Source organism: Ascaphus truei, chromosome 13 (genome assembly GCF_040206685.1).
Source record: "Ascaphus truei isolate aAscTru1 chromosome 13, aAscTru1.hap1, whole genome shotgun sequence".
Lineage (NCBI taxonomy): Eukaryota > Metazoa > Chordata > Amphibia > Anura > Ascaphidae > Ascaphus > Ascaphus truei.
Window position 1 is genome coordinate 38314119 of NC_134495.1, and position 15110 is coordinate 38329228.

The window sequence follows — 15110 nt, forward strand, 5'->3', positions numbered from 1 at the left end:
GGCACTATCTGAGCTAAGTCATAACCACGTGATATCCTGGCTTCCAGAATAGGGAGTGAGAGGAGGAGGAGGGGGGAGTGTGAGGATGAGGAGGGGGAGTGCGAGGATCAGGAGAGGGGAGTGAGAGGATAAGATGGAGGAGTTAGAGGATGAGTATGTGGAGTGAGAGGATGAGGAGAGGGGAGTGCAAGGATGAGGAGGGGGGAGTGAGAGGATGAGAAAGGGGAGTGAGAGGATGAGAAGGGGGAGTGAGAGGATGAGGGGGTGAACATGCGAGAAGGATTTACTGAAGAGCAAAATCTAGAACAGGGGGGCGCAAACTTTTTTCCCTGCGCCACCCTACCGGCGGTCCCCTCACTCCCGCGCCCCCCCTAACCGCCACTCACCTGCGCTCCGGCGTCATGACGTCACGTTGCCTTAGTAACGTGACGTCACATGACCTCACAGCGTCATTTTGATGCCGCGTTGCCATGGCGACGCAGGAAGGAAGCCGCCGGAGCCTAGGTAAGTGAAGGTTTACAGAGGCCCTGCAGCTCCCCCGGCACTTAATTTAAGTGCCTTCGGGAAGCGCGCGGGGCCTCTGTAAACCCCACGCCCCCCAGCCGGCAGTCTCGCGCCACCCATGGGGGTCGCGCCCCCCAGTTTGCGCACCGCTGTTCTAGAAATCCAATCGGATAAGGCTCTTTCTGCACGCTTTTGCACATCTCCCAGCTACTAGAATATCCCCCTGTGTCTATCCAAGAGGAGGTTTTAGTGTACTGACAAAAAACATCCCAAAATAAATTGTAATTAAGACCGCAAGGTGTCACTGTATATAGAACATAGATCCAGTAGCACTCTCATTGTAAAAGACTCATCTCTATCTCCCCACAAATAAGCAGGGGGACCCATTCAATACCCATAATGTGTATGTCTGAAGCATTAAAGCAAAGTGCAGTGCTGTACCAAAGTAGTAGTTTAGTTTAGACTGCCCTTGAATGGAGTTGAACACTTCCCCAGTGCTGGAATTAGACATAAAAGGTCTATGCAGCAACATAGAGTAGTTGTGTTTAGAAGCATGGCTCTATTTTTTGGAGCAGAGCCGCAGCATATATACTGTAAGAACAGTTTCTTACTTCTGACGCGGTATGTTCGACTTATGGCACTTCAGATATGGAGGATTGTTTTGGGCAAATAAAAGGTTAAAAAAAAAGTATCAGAGAAATGCAACTTGTGATTCATCTCATTTTAATCTGTGCACCATGTAACTGCCCCCAACTCATCCTACTCACTCTCCCTAAGGTGCAAATTGGGGCAGAGACGCAGAATGTGATACATCTGATTATAATCTGTGCACCATGTAACTCCCCCCAACTCCTCCTACTGACTCTCCCCAAGGTGCAAGCTGGGGCAGAGACACAGACTGTAATACATCTCATTATAATCTGTGTGCCATGTAACTCCTCCCCAACTCCTCCTACTGACTCTCCCCAAGGTGCATGCTGGGGCAGAGACGCAGACTGTGATACATCTCATTATAATCTGTGATACTTTATCTTGCCATGAAGTCAATGCATTTGAACCCAGTGATACAGTATGTTGATCCCACTGCTGTCAGTGGCACTGTCCATATGTGTACTTGTGTCACCCAATGTATGTAATACAATGTATCACAGTAGCTGTGATTTTTATGACTGCTACTCAAGTTAACCACTTCTCAACCACTTGAAATTAAATGTCAACAGTAGCTGATTTCTCTATTATGACATCACGAGACAGTATCATTGAGCCTCCTAGGAGATGCCAGCAGCAGTGTTCTGTAATGACATCATGGAATCGCCTTAGAGACTGAGATAAATACACAAATGTAAACTTGTTTGTGCGTGACTTGAATTAGTTCCCGAAGGAAACCGTTAGTTTTGTGGACATCTCAGAGACAGGAAAAGTGTGGCGCTGTACGGAGAGACTAATTATCTCCACCTTAACTCTGTATCATGGCAGGTAGGAAGCAATGTGACCTTTACATACCCAAAAAGAAATGGATAATATCTATATTTCTGAACTGTTTACTTTCACAATGTTTTATGGGGTACAGAAAAGATAACATGACTCCTATCAATGGATGGGAGAAAGAAGACGGATGGGGTGGGGGGGCGGTGGGGAGGGACGGAGGTAGACAACACCCAGGGGGGTTAGGTACCTGGCCTTTATTGGATAATATTTTTTTTTATAAATGTCAAAACTGATTTATTATAGATACATACACACATATTTGTTTTATTGTATTTACTTTTATATCTGGCTTGTAATTCAAAATCTTAAATGATTTGAACAGTAATGTATAGAAAAGAACACATGTACTGTATACATAAATGTCAAAGCGGCAAACGTCTATAGGATCTATGGGATAGTAAAAAAAGACACAGGAACCTTAGTGTATACAGTACAGTAGGATTAGTTATGTATAAGGCATGCTTTTTCCTTGCCCTAAGTTTAGGTCAATAACTATTGGACCAATTCTACACCGTGGGGTGTAATGTTCGACTACTTTCAGCCATATCCTTAAATTATTGTCTACAGCAGTGTTTTTCAACCACGGATCCTAGGAACCCTAGGATTCCCCGGGCATCCCTAAAGGGTTCGCTGTAATTTTCAGGTCATTTTAAAATTGTACTTAATACAGAAGAATTTACAGTACAATGCATCTTATCTCAGATGCGCTATTGGAGAGGGTTGGGGTTCTTTACAATGCATCTGATCTCAGACTCGCTATTAGAGAGGGTTGGGGTTCCTTACAATGCATCTGATCTCAGAAGCGCTATTAGAGAGGATTGGGGTTCCTCACACTTCATCTGATCTCAGACGCACTATTAGATAGGGTTGGGGTATATTACAATGCATCTCATCTTAGACTCGTTGTTAGAGAGGGTTGGGGTCCCTCAGAATTTCACATATGGTTCCTTAACCAAAAAAAGGTTGGAAACCACTACTCTACAGTAATACAAAGGCCCCAAAAAAGACAAAGCCAAAAAAACGAGGGCAGAATCTGCCACTTGATTTACAGATATAGCTGACCTGAGTGCTCCTCCAGATACCTCAATATACCAGACGTCTCAGAATACCACACCATAATATTACCACAAAATACCACAGTAGGAACAGGCAATTTTTATGTTTTTATTTTTATTTTTAAAGATCCAGTTCCGAAAGCTATGGTACATCTATATTTGTCATTGTGTTCATAGGTGGACATGAAAGCAGGTGATGGACTGCACAAGTTTTATATGCCAGTTGCCACTTTGTGTTGAAAACTACCTAGAAATAGTTTTCTGTCTGTGTTACATCCCAACACATCATATATATATAGATTAAACCCCATATATTGAGCTAAAATGTACGGGTGCTCTGGTGTTTCAATACATAGCAATGCTATGAATAGAAGGCAATCATGGAGCTTGCTTAAAAATGTATTTAAATATTGAAACTTCTGACCACTATTGATCAGAGTAGTGGTCTGTAACATTGATAATCAAATAAATGTGTTTTCCCAGCAAGCCATTATCCGTGTTAGTGCTTGCTATTCATAACAAAACAAAGACCACCAAAAACTTTATTCAAAACCAGAACCAAAACCCCAAATATTTTAAAGGCAAAATAAAAATACCAAGCCAAGTGAGCATCTCTATGTATTTCATATGTATTTGATATCAAGAATATCTTTTAGCAGGTCTGTTAAAGCAGTCCTAACCCACCAAAGTCAGGCTTTCAGGATATCCCAGCTTCAGCGGAGGTGGCTCAATCCGTCCCTGCTTCAGCACAGCTCGCTCAATCAGTCCCTGCTTCAGCACAGGTGACTCAATCAGAGGCTGATTGAGTGATTGTGCCACCTGTGCTAATGCTGGAATATCCTGAAAAGTTAACCTGTTGGGGTGGGGGGGGGGGCTTGATGACTGGAGTTGAGTCCCCGTGTGTTAAAGAAATGTGCCTTGAATGTGCTTTTCAGGCCCTTCACTTTTACCTTTCTTCCTTACAGATCAGTTTTTAAATTCCTCTGCTGTGAACCCTCCACCGACCTGCAGTGCTCCTGCAGTCACCACTGCTTACCCTTCATGGAGCAACAGCTTCCACCCAGTAGGGAGGAATACAGAAGTCTACAGACATGGGGCCCAAGGCATGATTTTGCAACAAGGGTCTGCAGGAACACCAATGTATCTACAGCAGATCCCACAGGCAACACGCGCTTAACCTCGTGTATCGGACATGAACGGAGGATTCTACCACACTGCTACAGGAGGACACACAGGATTTGCAGGACAGGTTAGGGGAGAAGCCACAACGCAGCCTGTTACTTTCCGTCCCAACACACATTTGGAAAGACGTGCTACAATAGGGCCTTGTATAATGGCCACCCAGTATGCACAACTTCAGCAGCCACCATTCATACCCCTTAGTGGAATGCACGTTCAGGATAGGACATACCACCCAGTTCCTGGCCAATATGCTCCAACTGGTGGCAACACAGCACAGATTGGCTCCTTCTTACAGACACCCACTGGGCTGCCAATAACCTCCCCCAGGGGGAAAAGCCCAAGACCGTCCTATCCACTGGCTCATTATTCGGCAGCCCCTGATCCCCAAGCAACCAGGATAGCCGAAAATGTAAAAGTAGGAGGAGTGTCAGGTGGGTAAGGCAAACCAGGTTCAGTTGGGGGAGCACAAGGGGCAAAAAAGGAGAGATCTAGATGCCCAAATCATAGCATTTCCCCCAGTTGTTGCTATTGCAGCTAAACGTTTGTGGATGTTCCTTAAGTTGAATGCCGCTTTGTTCATAAATTGATAATATGCAAAACTGAGTATCTACTGTAGTGTATTGGTTTTCCCATTGACAAATAACACACAGGGACTTGTGAAACTCTTGTTGGCCTTTTATCATAATCTGCCCTCTTTATCACTAATGATATCCCCACCAATAAAACCTACTTCTCTTCGTCTTCATCACTCCACCATCATTATTGTGATAAAACATGGATATCTCTCATAATTTTGCATTGTGTACAGTAGTTCTTTGCACTGATTTCCATGTGTAATTAGCTTAATTCCCTTTCCCCACTGCATTGTGTTGCAGACCTTACAAGGTGAGATATGGAGAATCTTTACTAATCATTGTTCAAAATCTTCTCCTTGACCGATACCATTACCTGTTATAAAGATCTTTAATTACGGTCATTCGCCACTGTAGTGTTACAAATATATGGAACTCTACAGTATGTAGTCCTCGCCAATACTGAAGGGATTAAGCATGTGTTTGCTTTTCTTCCTTTGTGTTATTATGTACAATGTGTTGGTATTTATGATAATTGATTATTTCTCCTTTTTGATTTTGTTACAGTGTGTCAGACCTCGCTTGGAGCCCAACATATTTCCCAGGCCAGTTTAATTATACAAGGAGCAGTTCAGCTTGCTGCTAATGAAAAAAGTGAACCGCTTCTAATGTATCCAACTCAACCAGCTCGGAAGCTGAGCCACCTCTCAAAGTTACATATTGATGTGCAAAGCAACAAAGAGTTATGTGTGCCAGTGTGGAAAAGGGGTGGGTTAAAAGATATGGAGAAGAGATCTTCAGAGGTGAAGGCCCCCTCACATATTGCTCAGAAGGTTCGTAATAACGTGCTGAGTTCAGTGAAGACTGAGTGTCCGTCAAAGTCTGAGGGGGTACCAAAGTGCTCCACAGTGGAAACAAAGAAGGAAAAGATCCTTTATTCAGCTGCAAAGGATCAAGTCCCTCAAACTGCACTGCAAAAGAAGGTAAAACCAATGTCAAAGCCAGTAAATCATTCTTCTGCTCCTATACCAGGGAAGTCACCCCATGGCCCACAATCTGGTGACGACTCTGTTCTGTTAAAAAAGATGAAACGTGTTTGTCTCTCAGGTGCCCACATTTCCAATAAGGTATCTGAAAAGATGCAGCAAAGCCGCGAAGGTACAATGGATGCAAAGACACCTGCTGTTACTCATATTAATCCTAAACTGAAGAAAACTCAGGAGATAGGGATCAAACGTAAAGATGCAAAGACTCCTGCAGTTACTCATAGTCCTGAGCGGAAGACACCTCAGGAGATGGGGATCAAACGTAAATATGCAAAAACTCCTGCAGTTACTCATAGTCCTGAGCGGAAGACACCTCAGGAGATGGGGATCAAATGTAAAGATGCAAAGTCTCCTGCAGTTACTCATAGTCCTGAGCGAAAGACACCTCAAGAGATGGGGATAAAACGTAAACAGAACAGCAATATCAAGCAGCTAGTGAAGAAAACAAAGAACCAGACCAGCGTTTTCAGTTTTGAGCAAGCACTAGCTTGTGGTACTGATAATAACCCCAAAGCTCTCAAAAGAAAAAGTGCTAATCAGCCTGGAGTGAATTCAGAAGTCCTTGGGAAGGGCAAGAAGTCATTGGAACCTTCTGAACAAGGAAAGGTGAAAGCCCATCACAGCAACCTCAGCCTCCAAATGATTAACTCTGTTCAAGTATTTCACCCATTGGGTAAAAAAGCAGGTCCCACAGGTCCAGGGGCACCCGCAGGATCCATTACACTCGGAAATAAGCTTGGACCAATGCAAGGACGCCAAAGCCAGACTTCTGCTTCTCATGTTCAGTGGTCTCTTACTGATGCGATTAAAAGGTTCATGGCCAAAAAACAGGACAGTATTTCTGGAATTAAAGGAGTCGGTATTAATGCCAGGCCTAGGCTATTTAAAATACATGAGTACACAAGACCTGACATTAAAACCAGTGAAATCAAACAACATGGGGAAAACTAAGCACTTCCCAGTGATATCCAGAGAACAGGAAGCTGCAGTAAGATGCATTGAAAAGGTCAGCCAAACCACTATCCCCATTCAAGCTCCTTTCAACCAGAAGCACCAGCTTTCTAACCTGCAGCACCAGCTTTCTAACCTGCAGCTTCCTATCAATGTACCCAGTAGAGTGGACAACTTCACTCCATCCTTCTGTCAACAGCCTGTCCAAGAGCTTGAGGTTTCCATACCTATTCCACAAGAACAGAGAGAGGAGAGAGAGGCTATGAAAAGGAAAGCACAACTGGAGAGGGAGTAAGCCTGTCAACATACCTCCAATGGGAGGCTACAGTGCTTTGTTCAGAGGCAGAAGGATCATAACATCTCTAAACGTTACGGATACCCACCAGCCAGACTTCATTCTCCCATGAGCTACTTAGGCCCTAAAAAAAAAAAAAAAACCCTGACTAATCTGTAACTGATGTCAAGCTCTGTGACTATCTGTAATTAAGATTTATATTTATAAGTCAGTTTGTAACATATTTTACTAAGAATATATTTAAAACTCTTCAATAAAATGTATCTATTTTTAATTGAACTCTTTATTTACTAAAGAAATTATTTACAAATGCCAAGGGTTATTGAAATTCTGCAAATTAACTTTAGATTACCCTCTTGATGATACGAGAGAGAGAGAGAGAGAGAGAGAGAGAGAGAGAGAGAGAGAGAGAGAGAGAGAGAGAGAGAGAGAGAGAGCTTACAATCTAATTGGTAGGTAGAACATACAGAGACAGTAGAAGGGCGTTCTGGTAAGTGCGTCTGCAATGGGCCAAGCTTTTTGTATGCGGTCTATAGTATCAGCCTCGGAGCTACTCACATGCTTCTTTAAGCAGATGTGTTAGAATGTGGGTCTTAAAGGTGGATAGAGAGGGTGCTAGTCGGGTATTGAGGGGAAGGGCATTCCAGAGGTGAGGGGCAGTCAGTGAGAAAGGTTTAAGGCGAGAGAGGGCTTTAGATACAAAAGGGGTAGATAGAAGACATCATTGGGCGGATCGCAAGAGTCAGGATGGTGCATAGCGAGAAATTAGAGCTGAGCTGTAAGGAGGGGCAGAAGAGTGTAATGCTTTAAAAGTGAGGAGGAGAATTGAGTGTGAGATACGGGATTTGATAGGAAGCCAGGAGAGGGATTTCAGCAGGGGAGACGCTGAGACAGATTTAGGAAAGAGTAGAGTGATTCTGGCAGCAGCGTTTAGGATAGATTGTAGGGGTGACAGGTGAGAGGCAGTAATACCGGGCAGCAGACGGTTCCAGTATTTGAGATGGTAGAGAATGAGGGTCTGTGTCAGAGTTTTAGCTGTCGAGCAACAGTGGAAGGGCGTATCTTTGTAATATTGCGGAGGACAAAACGACAGGTTTAGCTACCTTTTGAATGTGAGAGGGGAGTCTGTGACCCCCAGGGCAGCGTGCTTGGGCTACTGCATGTATAGTAGTACTTCCAACAGTAATGGGGAAGGAGGTAGTAGGGCCAGGTTTGGCATGAAATATAAGGAGTTCTGTTTTTGACATGTTAAATTTAAGTCGGCGGAGGATCATGTTGCATTGGGCTTCTCTTCCTTGTGTTTATACTGTACAATGTCACATACCCAGTAGCACTCCTTAAGACAAATATATATAGTGAGGTGGGTCTGGGGTTGAGTTTACATGGGTTTGTGTGTGCAGATTTAAATTGTTTGGGGGTCTGTGACCAGAATACCAAGAAGTGATCTCCTTTAATACAAACAGAAGGAGACAAGCGACAGGGTACCTTTGGTGGTCACATATAACCCACACCTAGGAGCCCTAAGCAAGATCGCCAGGGAACTACAACCCATCCTACAGGAAGATACAAGACTGCAACAGGTCTTCCCTGAAGCACCCTTATTATCATACAGACAACCCCATAATCTCAAGTATATTTTGGTGAGGAGTAAAGTATTCAGCAGTACCACTGAATGCGGGACAAAACCATGCCAGGACGCAAGATGCAAAACCTGCGCAATGCTCTACACAGCGGACACAATACAAATACCACACAGGAATCGGGAATACAAAATCAGAGGAAGGTTCACCTGTTCCTCCAGCAATGTCTTGTACCTCATCATGTGCATGAAATGCCCAGGGGGCTGCTACTACATAGGGGAGACAGGGCAGGGGCTAACAAGAGAATGAACCTGCATCGCCACAGCATCACACGCGGAACAAGAGACGGTCCTGTCGGAGAACATTTCTCTGACTCTGGCCATAAGATGAACGATCTGAGGGTTGCCATACTCAAAGGTAATCTTAAAACACCGAAAGGTAGACGGTTGCATGAATACAAATTTATGCAACTGTTCTGGATACTTAACGGTGGCCTAAACAGAGATCGAAATTATATGAGTCATTACTGACACAAGTGAACTCTCTTCCCATGAGCGCTAAAGGCCATGACTGCACATACTGTGCTATATGTATGTACACACAGCTGTCTCTTACACATACCAATACTCCTTGTTTTTCCATCCCTATACACCAATAGGGACCACATAGTATCTACACACACTTCTAGTTATGCTACAATCTCTCACATTTCCACACCTACCCACACCATTTATATTAACTCCCACTCCACACACACACCTTTTGTAAAGCACTGTATACACTGTGGGCTCTCCATTCATTTATATTCACACAGATACACACACACACACACTCTTACATCACTTGCTTTCAGGAACCATTTAACACCTCTAGCCATGAATCACATCCCCACCGGGGGAGGACAAGCACAGATAACATTCCAAGAGACACTGTTTTGAAGCATACCCTTTGCTTGCTTCATTCATTGTAACATCGCTGGAAGAAGAGATCAGTTTATCTTGAAAGGTCGCACAAATAAAAGCATTTCGTTAGCCACAGAACGGTATCATCTATTTATTTTTTGATTATATATATATATATATATATACATACAGTTGTCGACAAATCCCCCAAAAATCTACTCGCCGAACAAAAAAAATCTACTCGCCACCTAGTACCACACGTGTGTTGCTTGGGCCAATAGGAGCTCGCCACGATGTTAAATCCACTCGCCCGGGGCGTGCAAATGTATAGGTTTGTCGAACACTGTATATATGTATATATATATTTATATATATATACACACACACACATACATACATATACACACACACACACACACACACACATACATATATACACACACACACACACACACACTATAACAATAATAATACTAATAATAATAACAATAAACATGAGTCCCACTCATTGACTTTACTTATACTTCAGTGGAGTCTCATCTTTTCAAGTGAAAACTTTCCTATAAAAATGCAATTTATTGGCACTACCAAACTTCATTAAATCACTTACGTCCTCGGACTCTGACAGACATGATTACAGACCCGCCAACATTTGGCACAAACAGAAGAGGTAACTTTATTTGCTGCAGTATCTCGCTGTGGGAGAGAGGAGCTGGCAGGAAAGTGACCCCACCGGAGGAAGCTCAATAACATGAACCATTTACTTACATGCAAAGATCATATAACCAATAAATATACATATTTATGGATTTGTATATACTTATATACACACAATAGAAGTGTTATTAAATCCACCATAACCAGTTGATCGTTAACAGGTAAGTCATCAATCTCCTAGCTGCTTTAGGCTCGTAATATACTGTGTGGCCGTGCGCACGCCTGTGCGAACGCGTGTGCATGTGCTGCACACGTTTTGTATGTAGAGAGTCCGTGCTGCCGGGAGCGACATGCTGGGAAGGTAGTGTGTGTGCGCGTGTGTGTGTGTGTGTGTGTGTGTGTGTGTGTGTGTATACTGTAGATTGTGAGTGAATAATTACTTAAATAAGATTTTTAAAAGAAAAAAAAAACATGTTTAATAAATAAAAAAAATGTATTTGTGCACTTATTGACACACACACACACACACACACACACACACACACACACACACACACACACATTTCAGTGGCAGTAGCAGCGTGAATTCCTTATTTTCTTCCTCTTCCCCCGTCGGCTGGTCCCACGCTCACTGCCGTGCACACGCGCGCTCCTATTATAGAATGGCCGACTAACCTCAGCCAACTATAAATGCCGCACGCGCACAGCGCAGCAAGCGCACACACTGCAGAACAGCCCTGAATTAGCTGCAGCGTCAGCCACCGGCATCAATACAGTAGGTAAAATAGGTAAAGAAGAATGTAATAGGCACAGGACACAACAGGTACAGTACCTGCTAAATGGGTAAAAATTAATGTAATAGGTACAGGACATAAAAAAACAGGTGCAGTTGGAGGCTGTGAATAACATGTAATTTGCTATATGCAAAGATCATATTATTAATAATATTTGCACACACACAATAGGAGGGATAATAATTCCCTATAACCAGTTTATCAGTAGGTACAGGACATAAAACAGACAAACAGAGCCTACCAAATAGGTGCAGCTGGAGGCCTGTGTGTAACTCCTGCTGACACCCTGCATGTGTAGCCAGGATATTTACATGTAGCTGCTGCTCTTCCCACTGACTGGGATAGGCCCACATCCTGAGCTCAAGTTGTTGACGCCACGACACCGAGGGGGTTGAACTACACTTCCCATGATGCTTTGGGAAGGGGGTCCTGATTGTACATGTGATAAAGCAGCTGTCAATCAAGAACACAGCAGGCACCGTCCAATTGGAAGAGCAGGTATGGGATGGGCTGGGCTAAGAGCTGTGACAGTGTATTGTTCCTGCTGAGGAGCACACAGAGCAGCTGGGGGCAGGAAACACATAGGTCTATGGGAAAGCTAGGCCCACATCCCCTCACTGTGTTACTGTTATTAGTATTCAACGGCAAAGCAATGTGCTCTGAGGCTTTCTTTTTTCCAACTCCTGTGTAAGAGGATCCTGCAGCTCTGTTACTAAAAGCCCCTCCCCCTTTACCTGATTTAACTTGTTAGGCCGCGCTTATAGTGCCGCCGTCGCATCGCGCTTACTATAAGCGCACGCGATGGCTGCAATGCATTTGTTTTGACGCGCTGTCGCCGTAACCCGCACTATAAGCGCAGCCTTATGCTTTACACAATAATTCTGCAGGTTTTGGCTTCTTGTGGTCGGAGGATAACTGTCTATACTGTACATATAAAGACTTGTATTTTCTAAGCTAAAGGGGCTTAGTATAATGCTAACCTCAAATCCTGAGTGCCTTGTGGCCCCATGTTGGGTTGCCAGGTGGCTTCTCCAAAAATACTGGACACTGGTGAAAGGTGCGATGCGCTTGAGACACACACACCCACCTCTTACCGCTCCATGCAGTTTCCTCCTCTCTTTGGTCCCACCCCCAGGCTCCTGACACCTCCTCCTGATTGGCTGCATTAGCCGCGCTTATAGTCCTTGCGACAGCGACGCTAACGTCACGCTGTGGTCGCTGAAAAAATAAAATTGAATTGAATTCCAGCGATCGCGACTAAGCCGTCGCTCCGTCACGCCGTCGCGTCGCTCCTACTATAAGCGCATGCGACGGATTCAATACATCTGGTTTGATGCGACGTCGCCGGGACTATAAGCGCGGCCTTACCCAGCAGCAATCAGGATATAGTAAACTGCCCAGTCCTCTAGCAACAGCCCTCCCCGCTCAGGGAGATCCCACAGCCCCCCACCCAAGCCGGTCAGTTCCCACGCCCAGATAGGTAATGCCGAACACATACATGTCCAGTATTACCTCAAACATTTTAACTGGACAATGTCTAAATACAAGACAGTCCGGTTCAATACTGGACACCTGGAAACCCTGCCCCCAAGTAGTGAGATGAGACAATTATTAGGGGCAGGCTGAAGGAAAAAGTAACTGTTTAATGTAAAAAGAAAATCAACAGAAGTTAATGCTGACAATTATGTTAAATATATGTAGGACTGCGTTCCAACGAGAGACTCAATGGAAATGATTAAGTCTGCGTTCCAGTCAGAGCGGGGCACGCCTAATGAGCAAGACTCACCCCAAATAAGAAACTATACTGCAGTGTTTGAGACTCACATCCTATTAATTACTGCCTGCTAATGAGTGACACTTCAAATAGTAATACTTACACCAAATAAGAGACTGTTCTGACGATTGAGACGTGTTTCAATTAAGTGACTGCTAATGAGTCTCATTCGTTCCCAATGAGTAGTACTGCTTTTCCAATAACCGACACTCTCCAGAAATGTAAGGCTGCCTTACGTCAGTGATACTTCTAATGATTGAGACTCGCTGCTAAGGAGTATTTTACCATCTAATGAATAACACTCGGTCCATGCGGAAGGTTTTGTAGGAATTATTTTCTTTAGAGCTCAGTGTGGTTTGTGCCTAAACCTAATGGGATCCAAGAATATTAAGTAAGGTGGTCATCTTAATTAAGCACGGTGGTCATCCTAGTGTATGAGTAGACATCATAGGACATCAGAAAGTCCAAGTGTCTGGAGCCTTCTGCTCTTGCTGTACACAAGGCACCAGAATGGACGTGCGCGCTGGCAAAGCAACCACCCTGTACCTGCTTGTTGTGGTAGTTTAATAACCGTTCTCTTCTACTCATCTAAATAGCCAAAACGTATTGCTTCGTACTTAGAAGGGAGTTTAAGATGTAACGTTTTATTCACGCAGAATTGTTTTCACTTTCCTTCAACCATACCATGTACAATGGGCAATGTTACCATCTTCAGAACAACATTTCATACATTTAACCTAAACGTGGTGGTTGAATTTATTTAACTGTCTTGGCGCTAGAAATGTACGGTTACATTCATTTAAACAGCAGCTCTGTCAAATTAAGAGATTGAACACTTGGAAAGCCAGGAATTGGGATTTCCAGATCAGGTCAGGAAAATCCACTTGCCATTTACTCAATAAGGGTATCCAACGCGGGTTAGTTTGTAGTTCCACTAAAGGAATAGAAATAGTCACTTTAGGTGTGAAATCAAGTTGCAATGAAGCTTTCATATTAGATTCCAATGGATTAGTCATAAACAATTGTGGGTTCATTTTAAAGCAGCAGTCCAAGCTGCCGTTTCAAAAAAATTAATGTAATATGTGCATCAATACAATCCACACAATGATAAGTAATTAGATAAGTTGCCGATCTGTTTTCCTGCGATCGATCGTGAAGATTCGGCTTGGGGGTTCACTAAATGACTGCAGAGGAGAATTCTGCAGTAAGTGTGACTTTGTAAATGGTTGCTATAGAAACAAAAAAGGCTTGTTACATTATAATACATTAAAAATGTAATTCAGAGTTGGTGTTTTTTAAAATGTTACAAGTATTTTCTCATAGTACAGAACTAATTTATTTAAAAAAAAACACACATAGGATATTGCTTGGTCTGCAGATTTAAGCAACGAGTTACATAGCATTGGACTTATAAAAAAAAAGTGATTATTAGGTAATTGAAATGTGGTTTTAAGCTGTTCAAATGTGGGACCTACCAGCTGATATGATATAATACAGGCAGATCAATTGACTTTCCATTTCAAGATTTACACATTTTGATTTATCAATAATCCAATCTCTGCAATACTGTATCTAGTTAATCAGGTGGAGTTTGAAGTTTGCGTTTAAACCATCCCCTTCAATCATTTGTAATGTAAATATGCTAATTTTATGTTTTTTATGTAACACGTGTCCCCACCCCCCCCCACCCCTCCAACCTCACTTAGGGACTAGTGTATGGGTGTGGGCGCATTACTACAGTTGTATGATGCTCTACCTGTTGGTTTGCAGGAGGTCTGAGTTGTCTGCATGATGTTAAGGAGACAGGAACAGGACTGGCTCATGTAGGTCTTTGGGTTCGTCATGGTGGTGTCAGCGCCTCCAGCAGTGATGGATCCCACGGAGTGTAGGTGTCAGCCCCCATCATTATACAATTGCCTCCCTCCTGCCCAGGAACTGACACCTGAGGCAGAGGTATCTTGAAAGGTACTTTATTATAGGGCATTCTGCAGCATCTCTTCTAGCAGCATATCACACTCCACTTGCCCCAGGCTTTCTAGACGGTGCACATTCTTCACTAGTGCTCTGCTCCAGGTGGTCTTTAGGCTAGCCAGCCTAAAATGAGCAAGCTTACCCCGGCATGGGGAAGACTCAGAGCTCCCACCCCACTCCCTGAGGAACAGGGAGCATAGACCTCATTTACCCTCGCCAGGGCTCAGGGAGGAACACTCTCACCCTCCTTACTCCAGGAGGAGCAGGGGGCAAGCACAACCTCACCCTATCCAGGGCTGAGGGGAAGACTCATAACTTTTTGGCTACTCCCCTAGAAAC

General features: G+C 43.7%; 1 long non-coding RNA gene across 1 annotated transcript in view; it reads right to left on the minus strand.

The window, feature by feature from the left end:
• LOC142465276 (uncharacterized) overlaps nucleotides 1-11445 on the minus strand; it is a 234855-nt gene extending 223410 nt beyond the window's left edge. The window contains exon 1 of the long non-coding RNA XR_012787835.1: nucleotides 11268-11445. This is a non-coding gene — a long non-coding RNA (uncharacterized LOC142465276). The remainder of the gene's footprint in view (nucleotides 1-11267) is intronic.
• Nucleotides 11446-15110: the final 3665 nt, after the last annotated feature.